Genomic DNA, 19293 nt, shown 5'->3' with positions numbered 1-19293 from the left:
CTTGTTAAAGTGGAGTCAGGCGATGGTTTAACTTACTATTTTCACAGATAATCTTTTCCACTTTTCCTTAGGTCAAGTAGGAGTGATAAAGGTCAAGGGAATAAACCCTGACAGAAAATCCTAGGTGAGTCCCTTAGATGGTTTGACGACAAACTATATCACATTCCGGCATTTCCTACATCTTGACTCATCTTCCAATCGTCTTGACTAGGTCTTGCCATTGGTATCTGATGCGTCCTGACGATAGAGTAAGGTTGATGCTGTGCAGCTCTCCTTCACTTTAATCCATTGTTTTTTTCAGTATTAAAGATTATTTCAACACATTTGGTACATATAAAAGATATTTAGGTATGAATTGTCCTGTATTTAAGGCAAAGTTGTGTGGTCGAATATTAATCGTTGTTGTGATTAGTTTAGTTATCTGAGCACCTAAGTCAAATTCACTATTACATTTTAATACCAGTTACTGATGACTTATAGTACTGCGCAAAGGTGTTCACCGCTAGAAATCAGGTTTCGATACCCGTTGTAAGCAGGGCACAGATAGCCCATTGTGTAGCTTTGTGCTTAATTCAAAACAACAACTGTGCAAAAGTGTTAGGACAAAGTCAAAGATTGGATTGCAACTTACATTCAAAGAACAATCGAAGGTAAATCACAGATGAAATATCAAAATTTTATTAACATTCATATTTAGTACAACAGAAACTGAGTGAAACTCTTAATATTTTGTGTGCAACCCCTTTTGGTTTAACAACACAAGCAGACTTTTAGGCATTGTTTCAACATATTTAATCAAAACGTTCTTTTGGATTTTATTCCAAATGTCTCTAACACACTCATATAAATTTTTTTTCTGAAAGTAACTTTCGATTTATTAAGTTTTTGATCTATCGATTCCCATATCTGCTCAATCGAGTTGAGATGGGGCTCTGTTGGGGCAAGTGCATCATTTGAATGACTCCAGCAGCTTCTTTCTCAACCAAATAATTTCTCCATACGTTTAATGAGTGTTTGGGATCATTATATTCTTGATAGTAGAACCTTTTACCAATAACACACAAAACACTGGGTATACCATGACAAATCAATATCTGATGGTAATTTCGCTGGTCCATTATTCTATTGACTTTCCAAATATATTTTGTCGCCTCAGCATAAAAACACCCCTACAGTAAGTGCTATGCATTGAGATAACTATATTTTACCTTTTTTTTTCCGCCGGATATGCAACCTACACGTTGAACCAAATACTTAAAACATGTACTCAAACGTCCACAGCGTTCTTTTCTAAACATTAAAAGTCCACTTGTTGCACTTTTTAGCACATTTCAGTTTATTTACGATATTTGAAGATCAAAGTAAAGGTTTTAAACAACTACACAATCAAATAATTCATTCTCGTTGGGTCTTTCTTCTTGATACTGTGTATCTGGACAGTTTTCTATTATTTGGTAATTTTCGTTTATCTCATGCTTAAAATCAGTAACAGTCTTCCTTCTCTCTTGAAGGATGCATAAACAAAGATACCTGACATCAGTATCATTGTGTTTAGGTGTTCAGCCTCTTCCTTTCCTATTTTCAGATTTACCTGTCACAGTCTCACTATCTGGGGTGTACTTGACAGTATTTGGGGAGCATTTCAAATCCGCAGCTATATGTCGGAGAGTCCACCGCATAACATAAAGTTCTCTTCATTTCTGGGCCGTGGCATGACAACAAAATTTAATATATCAGGTCATCCCTTAAGTAATGTCCGATTTTAGATTCAGAAAAAGAGAAATGATTTCAAATGCTTCTAATATTATTTAATCAGTAATGTGTGTTACATTATTATTTATTATTCCCTGCCAATGATTCACAAGCTTCTGAATGCCACTTCTATAAAATTCTTGGGGTTTGGAGGAAAAGGATGTAGAGGTAGTTTTGACATCTTCATGAGTTCCAAGCTGTTTTCCATCAAGATAGTTCTGCAAACTTCGAAATAGATAATAATCAGATGGGACTAGGCCTGGAAAGCAAGAAGGATGTCAAAGTTTTTCCAAGTCTAGCTCTTCAATCTTTACAGATGTGATCCTTGCTGTATGAGGCCGTGCATTATCCTGGTGTAACACAACACCTTTACGATTGATCAAAGCAGACCTCTTTTCTTTCAGTGCAACATTCAAGCGCTCTAACGGTTGACAATAGAAGTCTGATGTAATCGATACTGAGTGGCAGCAACTCAAAGTGGATCACACTAACAATATCCCACCAAACACTTAACAAGACTTTCCTAGAGTAGAGGTCCATTTTGGGCTGTGCTATAGCCAGTTTACCTGCACTAAGCCATTACCTGTGGCGTTTAACATTTTTACAATACATCAATTTTTTATCTCCAGTCACTGACGTATCCAAGAAAGATGAATTACGTTCACAAGAGTGCAGAGAAGTACAAATGTCTACTTCTTCCTCTAAGGTTGACTTCTGTCAAATCATCATATGGAACCCATTTTCCAAGTTTTGACACCTTTCTAAGCTGTTGCAGATGACGGTAGACTGTTGAATGGCTTAAATTAAGCTTCTGTGCTAGTTCTTCAATTGTTACAACACAATCCTCATCAAGTACAGCCAACAGCAAGTCATCATTAAACTCAACAGGATGACCTGAACGTGGCGCATCACTTAAGCTGTAGTCACCTGATCTGAACTTCTGAAATAACCGCCGACATGTTCTTTTATTGAGAGATTCTGCACCGTAAACACGTTGAATGTTTCGTGCAGTTTCTGCTGTAGGATCTTCATAAAGGTTTATTTGATTAATGACCTAAAAAAGTGGAGTTGGGTTAGTTTCTTTTACTTGTCTAAACATTTTTGTACACGTTCTACTACATATTTTAGTCATTAGAGCCTTCTAGGAAGACAGAAATGATGATGCACTTTCCATATTAAATTTTTAGACATTGCCTGTGGAATGACCTGATATATACTGTAAAACATTATTTTTATCAAGGTTTATTTGTGAAGTGCTAATAAATTGGTTTCTTCTAAGAAACATCGGTACCATATACTAATTTCTTTCTGTATAATTAAGACACTGTTTATGGTATCGTGATAGTTATTTCAGACCATAAATTTGATCAATATATTCATTCAAGCAGAAATCTTATGGCATGCCTTTGGAAGACGTATGTGGGAATTCTAAAGAATGATAAGTATCCTCACCTTGGCTCATTCATTTGTCAACAGGGATCAGTAAATAATTACCATAATGTTGAAATTTAAATTATATAATGGCATGGAAGAATCAGCTCCACAAAATGGAAATAATGACAAAATATTCTGTTGTCCCAATATTTAGGTGTGTTATCAATCTTATGTATTTGAGAAGCGTCTCATATTTTTTCCTTTTTCATATTATTTCACAGTAATAGTTTATTAACGAGCCATATGACTCACTCACATAGGACATTTGGCCCACACATCAGTGAACTAAAATCTGAGTTTACTGACTCAGTACACTGAGTTTACTGATCAATGACTCACTTAAAATAAATCATACAAACCATCGGCGACTCAACTGGATTTCTCATTAGAGTGATAGCTTCCTTATAAAAATTTAAATTAGAATGACAGTAGAAACAGTTATAAAGAAAAGCCGCAAAACACATGCTTGTTGTGTTAAAAAAAATAAACATGTCTTGTCCATGATGACGAAAAACCCACTTGAAGTAAAAAATGTATTCTCATGACAACCGATGTGAGTATTAAAACTTTAATTAAAATAAAGAACATAACAACATTTCAACCTTCTTAGGTCATCTTCAGGTTAACAAGCGAGTTTCTAACTGACCTTTGTTAGGCACATGTTTCAGGAACGAAAGTGTAGAGGGATACAGAATTGTAGGGGGCGTTGCAGTTAGATGTTAAGTTATTAATTAGCATGCTCACCCGATAAAATTAACGATGAAATCAACAAAATAAAACAACACTTCATTAACATCAATCAATAAATTTCTTCAAAAAACCGTTGAATAAATTATATTCACGCCCTGGATCAACAACACAGTCAACAACAAACAAACAATAATAAATCCCAAAATACAACAAACTTCAAAACCGTACACTGCTTCATATCATATATTATCGACATCAGCGGGAAAAATAACCTACATTTGAAAAAAAAAAACTTATAACAAAACATAACATTCCATTAAAAACCAAATATATTGAAAAACCAGGTACAAAACTAAAGTCCATATTATGTAAAAACTACACTGGCAAATATAACACCGACATTATTTATAAAATACAATAAGATAACTGCCACGACCTCTATATTGGAGAAACAAGCAGTAAAATGGGAACTAGATTCAAAGAAAAACAACACATTCACACGTTTTTGAACACTGCAAACAAATAAACACAACATAACCATAGAAAACACCAGATACTAAGTAGGGAAACAAATATAAACAAACACAAAAATCAAAGCTCTATTTATACAACAACTCCAACCAAAATTAAACCAATATAAAGGAACGCCTTTATACCTATACTAATTAATAACCAAACATCCAACTGCAACGCCCCCTACAGTCTCGTACCCGTTTACACTCTTGTCCCTAAAACACGTGCCCAGCAACGGTCAGTTGCAAACTTTCTTTGTTAACCTGAAGATGACCTAGGAAGGTCAAAATTGTTCTGTACTTTATTTCAATTAAATTTTTAATACCAACATAAGCCGTCTTGAGAAGACTGACGTGTCTTGTATTTAACACAACCTACAAGTAATACTTAAAAGGGATTTGTAACAGTTTGATAACGAGTGCAGAAGGTACGAGGGTTGTTAAAAAAATACGCGGACTGACGTCATAAAAGAAAATGTACTTTATTTAGAAGTTACAGATCTGGGACCCCTTCAAAGTACTCTCCTCCCCAACGCACACTCTTATCCCAACGGTGTTTCCACTTGTTGAAACAGTCCTGGTACGCTTCTTTTGTAATGTCATCCAGCTCCTTCGTCGCATTTGCCTTAATCTCGGGAATCGTCTCAAATCTTCTTCCTTTCAAGGGTCTTTTGCGTTTGGAGAACAAGAAAAAATAGCAAGGAGCAAGGTCAGTTGAGTAGGGGGGTGGGGAAGAACAGTGATCGAGTGTTTGGCCAAAAACTTACGAGTTCTGAGGCACAAATTTCGCAGCAACGCGGTGCATCTTCAATCTTTCGGTCAAAATCTCGTAACAAGATCCAGCTGATATCTCACACTCTTCAGCAAGCTCCTTGACAGTCAGACGTCGATTTGCCCGCACCAGGGTGTTGATTTTGTCGACGTGTGGGTCGTCAGTTGACGTGGAAGGACATCCAGGACGCTCATCATCTTCAATGGACTGTCGACCATCCTTAAAACGTTCATGCCACTTGAAACATGCCGTACGATTCATAGCAAAATCACCGTAAGCCGTGTTAAGCATAGCAAAAGTTTCAGTCACAGATTTTCCAAGTTTAACACAAAATTTCACAGCAAGTCGTTGCTCCTTCAGGTCATTCATTCTGAAATCCGCCAAACGAAAAAATCGCACTTCACTTAAAATCGCGTAGCTAATACATAAATGAAGATATCTGCAATCGAGAAATGGCGTCGTAATCAGCTGATCTGTGCAAACCTAGCGACACCAAGCGGATTCCCCTGGAACCAACTGGAGCCGCGCAATTCAAACAGTCCGCGTATTTTTTGAACAGACCTCGTACATTAAACCAGATATTTTGAAGTAAAACGACACGTCTGTACAAAACAAGTATAAACACTTATAAAATCCACCCCATTCAGTTTCCTCTTAACCTTTAACGAAAAGCCTGCAACAAAAAATATTTAAATTTATTAATTTCATTCAAAGCTAACCAAATATGTCAAACATTCACTTAATGTTTTAGTTATAACTATTGAAAATTCTGGTATTCAAGGTTGAAAATTAAAACTATAAATTATAATTTTTCTATCTTACAGTTTTAAGGTTCTAGCTCCACTTTAAACATGGCAAGTAAAAATTATTATATTCGATATTACCTGTATTGATTTCTTAATAAATGCACTGGTTTGAAGCTTTATCTTACAACATACAAAGTCCATTTACAACAGATAAATACATTAGTTTCGTTAAATGGACTTTCTTCATGAACTGATCAAATAGCTGATAAATATAAAGTAAATTAGCTATGGCCGCTAATTTTTATTCCAAAGCTGTGTTCTCATTAAAAGATGTGAGAGAAATATTGTTAGCGAGGTCTTTAAACCTTGAAAGTTGTTTAGAATATTTGCCCTAGTTACTCATGTTAGCTATCTCGGCATAATTAGATTGAAATGTTCCTAGTAATGTAAAGGTACACGTATATGCGTGTGTGTGTTTGTGAATAAGAGTAATTTTTGAACAAAAATTATACAATTTTAGATCTAGAATGTTTCTTTCATAAAACCTATTTTCAACGTTTACTTTTCATCCTATTAAGGATTCGTCATTATTTTGTTACCCTTTAACTTTTGAACATTATCGATTCTCAAAGTACTGTGTGTACTTTATATTTTGAAAGAAGCTGCTTGTAGACGTAAACTAGTAAGAAAATGTATTAGGGTTAGTAAACTGAAATTCAACTACAGTCATCTGACCGAATAGTAGGATTTAACAGTTACACTTTTAATACACTTTAGCTTCTAAGAGCGGACTTCCAATCTGACAACCGAAGAACATTGGCTCATTAGCCTAATCGCTCTTTTATTGTAATTTGATCATATCTAGTGCGTGTTTTCTTATAATAAAGCAAAATCGGGTTATTTGCTCTATCCACCGAGGGAATTCGAACCCCTGATTTTAGCGTTGTAAATCAGTAGACTTACTGTTGCCCCAGCGGAGACTGATCATATCTCAGTATGTGATAAAAAAAACTTTCTTTTTCCGTATGTCTCTCATATTAGCAACATTTCAAACATAAGTTAGCTTATTATACATATAGCTCCATTATATAGGTTCTTTATTTACCAAAACTGGATGCTTAATAATGCAAGAAAAGCATTCATTTATAATAAATATGAATAAATTTAAAATAAGACTTTCTAATAAAAATCATGGAAAAGAGAAGATATACAGCGACTGGGATTTCTGCAAATCCAATTTATTTTTTACTGTTATCCGAAGTTATTTTTTAAAAATTGATACCAGCTGACAGTAGAATCCTCACTCTGGTGAAAAGTAAAGGCATTTGTAAATACTGTTGTAATGATACAATGTCGAATTAAACGGAAATATAGATTTATAAGTTACTCCACTTCAGCAGGTCTAAAAGGTTCCTTCAGCATTGATAAGCAAGATGCAAAGAATATATAAACACGAGTATTTCAAGACAACTGGTATAGGTATTAAAACTTTTATTAAAATAAAGTACAGAACAACGTTTCGACTTTCTTAGGTCATCTTCAGGTTAACAAAGAGAATTTGCAACTGACCGTTGCCGGGCACGTGTCTTAGGGATGAGAGTATAAACGGGTACGGGATTGTAGGGGGCGTTGCACTATGTTAGGTTATTAATTAGTGTAGTTATAAAGGGTTCCTTTACATTGGTTTAATTGTGGTTTTAGTTGCTGTATAAGTAGGACTTCTTTGATTTTACATTTGATTATATTTGTTTCCCTGCTTAGTGTCTGGTGTTTTCTATGGTTATATTGTGTTTATTTGATTTGCAGTATTCAAAAACGTGTGAAGGTGTTGTTTTTTGTTGTTGTTGTTCTTTGAATCTTGTTTCCATTTATCTACTTGTTTCTCCAACACAGAAGTCGTGGCAGTTGTTGCATTGTACTTATAAATAATGTTGGTGTTGTGTTTGTAAGTGTAGTTTTTACATTGTATGGACTTTAGTTTTGTACCTGGATTTTGAACAAATTTGGTGTTTACTAGAATGTTGTGTTTTGTTATAAGTTTTTTTTCAAATGGTGGTTATTTTGTCGCTGATGTCGGGAACATATGGTATGTAGCAGTATAAGGTTTTGTACTTTGTTGTATCTTGGGATTTATTATTGTTTGTTTATTGTTGACTGTATTGTTTATTTAGGTGTATGCGTATAATTTTTAAACAGTTTGTGAAGGAAATTTGTTGATGTTGATGAAGTGTTGTTTTATTTTATTGATTTCATCATTGATGCTATCGGGTGATCATAGTTTTGTGGATGTGTTTATTTGGTTCTTAATATGTTGAATTTTTGTTTTGTTTCATGTGCTGAGTCCCAGGGAATGTACAGTCATTTTTCTGTGAATTTCTGCTTTGAATTGTGTGTCGGTTCTTGTGATCTTGAGGTTGAGAAATGTTATTTGGTTAGGTTTTTTTGTATTCACAGGTAAACTTAATGATGGGGTGTATAGAGTTAACGTGGTTGAAAAAACTAAGTGCGTGTTCTGTAGACGTGAATCCAGCAATTGTATTGTCAACATAACTGTACCAGTGTAGTGGTGGGTGTAAAGCTGAATTGATCGCTTCAGATTCAATCTGTGTTACAAAAATGTTGGCTAGAACTGATGACACGGGATTCCCCATACTTAGGCCATTTATTTGAAGGTACTTTTGGTTATTGAACGTAAAGTTAGTTTTGGTGGTAGTGAATTCTATAAGGGCTGCTAACTGGCTGCTGGGGATGTGTGTCAATGGGTTGGGTCTTGGATATAAAGTTCTAAAGCTATCTTGTAGGCTTCACTAGTCGGGACTTATGTGAAGAGGGAGATTACATAAAAACTGGCTATTAAAGATTTATGATTTAGTTGATTAAGAATATATTTAGAGTTAAAGAATTCTTTGTAAAAGGATCCGGTTGATGTTATATATTTAGAAAATGCCCACGCTATGTATTTACCAAGGTTGTAGTTGAATGATTCGTAGGTCGACATTACGTCGTAGTGGACAATCGAGTTTGTGCGGTTTGGGGGTGTCATATAGTTGTAGTGTGCGTGAGTCGGTCTTAATGAGTAGGGATGAAGGTTTTCTAAGATTGTGTTGGTTTTATTCTTTTGTAGTAGCATTTTTGTTTAACTGGTTTTCATGTGTTTTTTATTGTATTTATGTGTAGTGGTTTAAATTTGTTTGTATCTGATAAGATGTGATTCATTTCTTGGATGTATTCGTATTCATTATAACTATAGCACTGCATTTATCTGCTTTTAGAATTTTGATGTTGTTATCTTGTTTTAGATCCAGTGTCTATTTCAATAATAGTAAAGAACTGTGTATTATAAGGACGTTTAATTCTAGTTTTAAAATACATCTTACGAGTCAATATGCACTACAAGTGTTAAATAATGCTATTAAAAAGCGTGACGAAACAATTATGTATTCACTTTTAGTTGATTTTTTCTATTTAGTCATAAATAAATAAATAATCTCTGGATTCACGCGGACTGATATTTATATACAAGCAACCACTAACAATTCCCGAATTTAAATACGTTGTTAGATTGTTGAAGTTCTCCACTGATAGAGCGTTAAGTCTTCGATTTACCCGCTAAAATTAGGACTTGATTCCCCTTGGTGAACACAACAGATAGCCCAATGTGGCTTTGTTATTAAAAAACACACACAGACTGTTGGATGTTGATTTAAAAACTAAACATTTCTTCACCATTAACACTTGTTTACTTGAGAATGGTTGCACCAGTGATTGGAATATTGTACCTGTTGTAAAAACAAATTTAACTGTAAGAGCTGTAACTTGTAATATAATATTTTACAATAATGATAGTATAGAACAGTATTAGTGGGTTATTTTATACGTTTCTTTAGAAAACAATGGACGGTTAATACTTAATATTAAATTTTAAATGAAAAACTCGATAAGTTAAAAATAGACTTCCAGGGCCGGGACTTTAACCCAAGACCTCTAGCTAAAGAAGATCGTGTTCTACCCAAGAGTACAAGCCATTTGTAAAGCTTCTTACCTCCACAATACTACGTTTACAGGCACACACACTAAATCATAAACACTTTATCCAGAAACTTTTTATTTATTATTAAATTCCAACAGGAAACAATGAAATGGTAATATTTAATATGAAAACTTAGTAGAAAAGTAAAAAAAAATCCAGGTAATGAACTAAGGACCTCTGGCTAACATGACCGGTAGTCAATGTATGTACAATCTAATAACTGAAAAAAGGCAGTGTTATTATTAACTCAAATAAATTGTGAAAGTACACTTTTTAAACGTAGTGTATCATTTAAAACATATAAGAAAGTCAAACGTCCATTCGGATATAAAATCACTTGCTTACATATTTGTAAGTGAAATAGGAAAGGCATATAAGGCTGTATGTGTGTTTTCTTTTAGCAAAGCCACAAAAGCTATCTGCTCAGCCCACCGAGGGGAATAGAACCGCTGATTTTAGCGTTGTAAATCCGGAGACATACCGCTGTACTAGCGGGGGCCCATGTAAGGCTACATAAACAAAGAAGCAAATTTATTTCAAGGGACTGTTTATTTAGTTTCCAGCTTAAAAATTGACTTATATCCTCCTTTTCATTCTTGTCAAATGGCAATGCCTTAGAGCATAAACTTAAAAGTCAGATAATATCTTTTAATGCTAACAGTGATACGTCTTCGCTTAACATATGTGTCACTTACAAACTAAACAAGTGAGTTTATTCAATTTATGAACGTTTCAGTTAAGTCACTATTTTTTTATTCTCTACATCATGTGACTTTCTCAATTTAATTAGTTAGTTAATTATAGTACCGCTTAACGTTATTCATTTTGAACAATCTACTGCTGTAAATATATTAACACCACGCTGTTAAATCATACTGCTCAATGCAAATTGATATTTGTGTTTGGAGTTAAGCACAAAGCTGAATAATAGGCCATCTGTGCCGCACCCACCATGGGCATTAAAACCCGGTTTCTCGCGGTATGGGTCCGAAGGCATACCGCTATGCCACTGGGAGTTTAGTTTATGTTAGTTGTGGATTTTTTAAACTCATCTGTCAAATATTTGTTTGTTTGTTTTTTTGAATTTCACGCAGTGGAAATTATAATTTCAGTTAGGGTTTTACTGTTATTATTGTTGTATAAAACATATATGCTCCGTTTAGTTACTTCTAACAACCACCTGATGTATTTGAGTTCCACAGAAGGTGGCTCTGGAAATAGTGGAAACAATGACTCTGGTGATAATGACGTCGGTAAAATTACCACCAATACCAAACTTGCAAAAAAAAAAAAAAAAACGTGACATTATCAACTGGAGGGAGGAAAATATTATATGTTTATGATTCTTACACATTAAGCAAATCCCGCTTTGAGTTGTTTCATTTTTATTTGCCAGTTATTATTACTGTGTCATTTTAGTATGCTCTTCTCCCGTATTCTACGTTACTTTATTGTCGGTGTCGTATTCCCGACGCCTATACTTCCTGAAAAAGAACTTAGACTCGAATCGTTGAAGAAGGCTAGAGTGGTCTTTAGTGGCCTTATGCAACTTTCAACATAATCTGTTAAGCCTGACGAAGAACATTTGCCCCAAACGTCGCTTAAATAACTTTACCCACCCCTTTTAATTCAACATCGTACCATCAGAACTTTTTCTGAGAGCTTTGAATATTGATATTATATGTTGATGTATCTGGCGCAGCAACTGATATCCTTTAGGTGATAAACGTAAACTTTGTTCCAGTTAGATTACCGTTAAACACATTATTATTTATATTTCTTTTAGTGCAATGAACACTATTCTTGCATTTATTCCAGCCTGTAGACTGTTAAACGAGATCAGGCCCTGTGAAAATTACGAAGCAACAGTGGTGGCCATTTTCATGTAAATGAAGAAGCAGTTATGGAATATTATGTTTGTACGTAAAGTTCAAAGATCAAGGTAACTATATTTGTCTCTTCTACCAAAAGGTGACTAAGTTATATTAAAACATTTTCGAAAATACAGGTCAGAAAATCACATAATAGCCACAGCCGATGTAAAGTCGCGGTGAGACAGATTGTATAAGAACTACATTTTGATATTGTTTAGAATTTCGTGGGGTAACGTCACTGAAAAATTATCGCTTTGGGGGAAGAGTATGTAAACGCCCTTTCTGACACAAAATATTCATTCGTTCACGAAAACAAAATGTCTGTAGCAAAAGAATAGTATGCGACATAACCCAGAAGTATTTCCAATATAAAAGCGACACGAGTCACGTACGCACAGACCATTTCTACCACATATAATTTCAACCGTCGCATATTTAAAGCAAACGGAGAATGAAACTGGTATCATACCATACAAAACCATGCCCGTCCACTCTTCAGATGCAGTGTCTGTGGACTTCTGTAATATCGAAATATCGAAACGGACACAGAAACTATTGTCCTTGTACTCTAGACAGGAAGTAGTAATGCACTTTGGCCAAGAAAACCTCAAGACAGGGCCTTTTCTAAAGGAAATCATATATAGACGTGTTTGTTTATTGTCAAGATACATGGTCGTGAGATAGGATGTGGTGACATGAACTCTAACGACGTGGAGAGGTTCAATTTCTACATAATGAAGACAGGTGATGAAGAGAAAGCAAAAGAGGCGATCGGTGAGAACGTGCTTAAGAATGTTTCGGACATAACTATATTACGTAATCCAGTATTCTTCTTATAATATGCAAGTTTTTTTTTTTATTTTATGGTTTTAGGCTGTGTATGTTTCTATGGCAAACAGGCAAGCCTTAAATCTTTGTTTGGACGAAAACGTACTCGTAAGAACTAGTTGACAATATTCTAGAAAGGGTAGTTATATTTGAAAGCATTTAATAGATATACCGAGTGTTGAACTTATGATTTGCTAAATGTGTGTCTTCTTCCTGTAGATCTACATACAGAATCCATACTTTAACAAAATTAACACAAAAAGTATATTAGTTTGTATTTTGGTATCTGGGACAGTTCCTCTATAAATGATTTGTATGTTGTTCGTTGAAAACATAAAGTACCTTGTGTTAACACAACTTGGTATACGTTGTACATTAAGAACATAAGATAAGTTGTGTTCGTACAATTTGGTACATTTTGTACTCTAAGAACATAAGGTAAGTTGTGTTAATACAACTTATTACATGTTGTACTCTAAGAACATAAGGTAAGTTGTGTTAGTACAACTTGGTACACATTGTACATTAAGAACTTTAGGTAACTTGTGTTAGTACAACTTGGTACATGTTGCACACTAAGAACATAAGGTAAGTTGTGTTACTACAACTTGGTACACGTTGTACATTAAGAAAATAAGGTAACTTGTGTTAGTGCAACTTGGTACATGTTATACATTAATAGCATAAAGTAACTTGTGTTAACACAACTTTGAGGTTAAAGCTATTCTATAGAAAATATGAGGACTATATCTGTGTTGTTACCCTTCCCCGTGGTTCAGCTTTAAGTCTGGGGCTTATAGCAATAAAAATTAGATTTCAATACTATTGATGGGCAAAACAGAGATAGTCTATAATGTAGATTTATTTTTAACAACGAGCAAACAGTACAGATTTTTAAAGTTTGAATCAGGAAATAGTATTGACGTAGGATTAGATGCAGTTTGAAAATAATCTTTTAAAACTGGCGAAGAACTTTTACTTGAAACGTCACTTAAGCAAATACATTCTTTTCTTCAGTTCAACATTGCGACATTGTAGTATTTTTTATTTGTATGTCGACAACTGATATGTTGTGCTTACGTGTCGTCGCATCTTTTGACACCCTTCATTTATTTCTTCGGTAAACTTGGTAATATATCACAAAGAAGCGAGAAAAATAAAATGATATTTAAATTCACTTTATATTTGAAAACTTGAAATATTTTAATAAAAATGTAAAGAAAGCATTGGTCTGATTAGACATGAGAGGAGTGAGTCTGAGTGCTGAAAGAAGCTTGACCGACTGCAAGACCGTGACGTGGTATTTAGACTGTTTTAATCTTGTTAACAAAGTTTATTTTAACATAAACATCTTGTTATACTTGGAGGGAAAAAAAGTTTTATGTTGTTCTTTTACTGAGTGGATTTCTTCGCTCCTGTGTTATTAAGATAAAAAGCTTCATTCTTGAGAAAATGGAATTTTCCATGAATTGAAGGATTTATAACAAGGAAGATAAATTCATCACTGAAAATCAAAGAAAGTTTTCAGGTTTCAGAGCAGTCCTCTTATGGATGACGGCTCGGCATAGCCAGGTAGGTTAAGGCGTGCGACTCGAATCTGAGGGTCGCGGGTTTGCATCCCCGTCGCACTATAACGCCACTACGGCTGAAAAGGCGAGCGTGGGGGCGTTATAATGTGACGGTGAATCCCACTATTCGTTGGTGAAAGAGTAGCCCAAGAGTTGGAGGTGGTTGGTGATGACTAGCTGCCTTCCCTCTAGTTTTACACTACTAAATTAGGAACGGCCAGTGCAGCTAGCCCTCGAGTAGCTTTGCGCGAAATTCAAAAACAAACAAAGAATCTTATGGATGATGAATTTTTACTGATGCTGCATAGGTTCGTTATTTCAATTCGCTGCAGCCACGGTAAGGAAAAAAAATGTCAGAATTTGATAAATCCAGATCTTCTGGTTAAGTTCTTTCCAGGATGAACATGTGGCCTGGGTTCCTGTCGTGGTAACGTGAAGGTCAATTTGATAAATCCAGATCTTCTAGTTAAGTTTTTTTCCAGGATGAACATGTGGTTCCTGTTGTGGTAACGTGAAGGTTAATCCGAGATAGAACAAGATGTTCTCTACAAGACTCCAGAACATTTATTAACCAGACTACCCTCGTCCGAGCTCCAGCCAATGCTACCTGAAATCAGCCATAAGAGGCTGATGGTGTCACTGGTGAACAACATCCACCAGCCTGAGATGTTTAGTCAGGAGTTCAAACAATGGATATTAACAAATGGCTCTACCCTGAACAAATTGTCAACAGAACTTTCGCGAAGTATAAAAACAAATCAATAACAAAAGAAAGGCAATCTCTTCTCATGATTTTCTTGTTTCGGACATTCGTTTAGTATTCAAAACTTTCCTGGTCGTCTTGAGGCTTCAATTAGTCATGCTTCATGCACATGTAAGCCTCACATGCTTATCGACATTCCCTCGACCTAATATTCACATTGTACCATTTAAACTCAAGTAAGTACCATTAGTTAATTTTTCATCAAGTTCACCTTAAAATAACTTCATAATTCCGAAAGTGAAGTGAAAAGAAACATGAGTTTCTGAATGCACGTCGATATGACACAACACGAAGAAAAGAAAGGATGTGTGATTTTTTTTTATAGCAAAGCAACATTGGGCTATCTGCTAAGTCCACCGAGGAGGGTCGAACCCTGATTTTAGCGTTGTAAGTCTGTAGACATACCGCTGTACTAACGGATGGCTTTAAAATGTCATCATCACCAGTATTCCCAGAAAATAAAGGAAAATATTATGCAAACTCTCAGAAGAAAATAAATCAACAAAATTAGACACACAAATAGGTATCTTACCAGAATATGGTTACGTAACCAAAAACACCACACGCCTTTAGAAATAAGTATTAAAACGTAGAACATAAATAATAAAATTATTTTCATTCAAAAACCTAAAATTAAAATGGAAGATAATCTAAGGAAAGTTTATTCTGAGAATTTCAACGATGGAAACATATACAGATGTCAAAATGATCGATACGATAGCATTTATGTACGGGAAAGGGAGCGCAGTATACAAATTATGATAAAAGAGCATAACAATATCTCATCACATATTTACAAACACAGCACAACGAATCAGCATCCAAATAATATTAAAAACTTTAAAATATTACCCAGTGAGAACAACATTAATAGAATAAAAACTAGAGAAGCACTAACTGTTTGCGAGCTAAAAGTTCATTGAAATCAAAGAGTAGATACCACCCTGCATGTTTTCTATATTGCAACTAAATGTTTCCGCGACTTCTTAATATTTCATACAGTAGATGACATTTTATTTCGTGATGATAAGACGAGTGACCGAAACGTTGTTATGAGGTAAAAAGAATAAGACAGTCCCCTCAAAAGGCTGTGTTTCTGGACTTCCATTTAAACTCACGGTCCTGTTATGGATATGATAAAGGGGTGGAGGGTTACTAAAACACACTTTATGGAATGAAATGTTGCTTCCACTTCTTATTTCGCTTAAAATGTTTAATGAGAGCATAAATTGGTAAAAGTGGTCTCAAAATGTCTAACTAAGGTAATGACAAACATCTTGTCTCATCATAGCTCCATGCTTGCGCTTGCCTGTCCAGTTAGTTAAGGCTCTCGACTTGTAATCTAAGGGTCGCGGGTTCGATTCCCCGTCACATTAGACATCTTCGCTCTTTCAACCGTAGGAGTGTTATAATGTGATGGTCAATCCCACTATTCGTTCGTAAAGTAGTAGACCAAGAATTGGCGGTGGGTGATGATGACTATTTACTTCCTTCTAGTCATACCGATGGCCTTCGTGTATCTTTGCGCGAAATTCAAAAACAAATAAACACCACAAATCGATAATAGCTTCACAGCACTACAACTTTCATAGGGTCAGTTTAAACGTTTCTCCCCATCTATGTGACTGAGAAATTATATTTGTGTGCCTACAAGTGCACACTTTTTGGTTTCAACTTTAATCATACTCTTCTTGCCCATTGCAATACCATGGTTACATTCATGGCAGCAGACCCAAATATAGGACCAAATACCAAGACACTCTCCACATAGACCAGGATTTTTTTTTTCCTATTGAAACCTTTTAAAAACAAGCTCCATTAGCTCTTGAAAGTTGCGAGAGCATTACGCGGACCGAATGTCATGACCTGAAATTCATGGAAACCACTTCAAGTGCTGAAAATGTTTTTTGTACCAGTCTCGTTATCCAGTTTTGGCTGACAGTATTCAAAAGTCATGTCTAAAGTACTGAACCATTGAACATTGACCAATACATCCAGACATGTCTGCCTACTGCAAAAGAAATGCATTAGTAAGCATCATTGTGTTTACTTACTTTACTTCAACCTATACTCTGCTCTTTCTGATAACACAGGGCTGCGATGGTTTTATTCTCTTGAATTTTTTATACGTTTTACAATAATTCCTGTACGCTGAATCTAAAAATATCTATTTTTTTCCATCACGTACAGCTTTTTTAACAAAAATTCATATGCACTTTTACATAAGTGAATCAATTTCATTGAAATCGGGCCAGTTTTCTTATGCTTAAAATGTTGACAACCATTGTCTATACGTTTCTCAAGAAGTCACGAAGTAAGAGTCATAGCGATTATTCTAGAACCTACGAGAAACACACCGCTAGTATATAAGCAGTTAACAGGCAGCATGACGTGTCATTTCTAGATAGCATTTGTTCGGCGTGCACTTCAACATTATTTTGTTCATTTCAATAATATTTATTCGTCACTATGGCAACAAAAGTTTGTGCAAATGACCCAAACATATTCTGTTATATCTGTGATAAATTTCTCGTAAAGAAACAAAGGCAAAACATTAGAGAATTTGTCAAACAAACGTATTACGCGTATTTTGGAATAAAACTTGTAGATCGAGATGAATTATGGACTCCGCACAAAGTTTGCACGGTTTGTATCAAAGAGTTGAGACAACATAATAAAGGTCCTTTGCCGTTTGGAATTTTGATGGTCTGTTAGGAGCTGGAAACCATGGAGATAACTGCTATTTTCGCTCATGTAATATGCTGCAACTCTCAAAATAAAAACAAAGGAAATTTCTTATCCAAACTTTCAATCTGCTATATAAGACCTGTTGCTCATGGACATGATGTACCTGTATCTTTTCCACCGGGCGACTGTTGATACAGTTTTCATGGACATGATGTACCTGTATCTACTCCACCGGAGACTGTTGATACAGTTTTCATGGACATTATGTACCTGTATCTTCTCCACCGGAGACTGTTGATACAGTTTTCATGGACATGATGTACCTGTATCTTCTCCACCGGAGACTGTTGATACAGTTTTCATGGACATGATGTACCTGTATCTTTTCCACCGGAGACTGTTGATACAGTTTTCATGGACATGATGTACCTGTATCTTCTCCACCGGAGACTGTTGATACAGTTTTCATGGACATGATGTACCTGTATCTTCTCCACCGGAGACTGTTGATACAGTTTTCATGGACATGATGTACCTGTATCTTCTCCACCGGAGACTGTTGATTCAGTTTCATCTTATTCTGTATCAAATGACATTAAAATGATGATAGAGGAAGCGTCTGAAAAGGTTTAATCAAGACATTGGGTAAATGTAGCATGACAGCTGATTACTGCTGGTCATTGTAACGAGGTGCTTCAGACGTAATACATAAAAGAAAGACTAATGCGTAGTTTTGAAACAAAAAGGCGTATATTTCACAAACGAAACATCAGGATGAAAGATGATGCATATTCGTTTGGCATCAGTGTTCTTCCCTTTTATTAAGTTTGTTTGTATTTTTGTAAAGAATAATAATAATAAAAAATGTTAATTGTGGTAAACTAAATAATAAGTAATCTAAGTAAGATTTATAATTCCCGTTTTGTGAAAAATTATTACGTGATAGAAAAAAAGAATATTATTTTCGAAATCTGCATAGCTATTTATTTGTTCTTGTGCACAAAGCTACACAAAGGGCTATCTGTGCTCTACCCAACAAGGGTATCGAAACCCGGTTTCTAGAAGTATAAGTTCGCTGTGCCACTATGGTGACTTATGAAAAATTTGCTATTAGCTCCAAAAAACCTTTATGAAGTTTAAATTCTCAGATCTGTGTTAACAATACGATATGATTTATTTTTAAAATTACACGTACAGTATGAATGTTTAAATAAATTAATTGCTAATGTTAACTTGCTAATGGCTGAAAGCTTCATGGTTAAATACAGTTCGTCAATAACCTACTTCGTTTTTGTTGCTGGTTAAAACAGAATTAACCCAACATGTCATCAGAAGGTGGTTAATGCTAATACAAGGATGTTTATAAAAAACAATAACTGTCTGTGTAATTGATTCTTTCTGAGGTAGCTCTCACAAGTTCTAGCTGAAGTCTGGTCGAACATAATACAAACGTGTATGTTTCTATATATGGTTTGGTTTGTTTTAAATTTCCCACAAAGCTACACGAGGGCTACCTGCGCAAACCGTCCATAATTTTGCAGTGTAAGACTAGAGGGATTACTACTTGACCCCTCTAGTCACACCAAACATACTCGCCCTTTCAGCAGTGGGTGACGGAGATTCGAACCTACCACCT

At 35.2% G+C, this 19293-nt stretch overlaps 1 long non-coding RNA gene across 1 annotated transcript in view; it reads left to right on the top strand.

The window, feature by feature from the left end:
* The window catches only part of LOC143229851 (uncharacterized), a 42718-nt gene that overhangs the window by 20373 nt on the left and 3052 nt on the right, over positions 1-19293 (top strand). The window contains exon 3 of the long non-coding RNA XR_013016102.1: positions 11755-11878. This is a non-coding gene — a long non-coding RNA (uncharacterized LOC143229851). The remainder of the gene's footprint in view (positions 1-11754; positions 11879-19293) is intronic.

Source organism: Tachypleus tridentatus, chromosome 10, assembly GCF_004210375.1.
Source record: "Tachypleus tridentatus isolate NWPU-2018 chromosome 10, ASM421037v1, whole genome shotgun sequence".
NCBI classification, from domain to species: Eukaryota; Metazoa; Arthropoda; class Merostomata; order Xiphosura; family Limulidae; genus Tachypleus; species Tachypleus tridentatus.
This window is presented reverse-complemented; position numbering and strand designations above follow the sequence as displayed.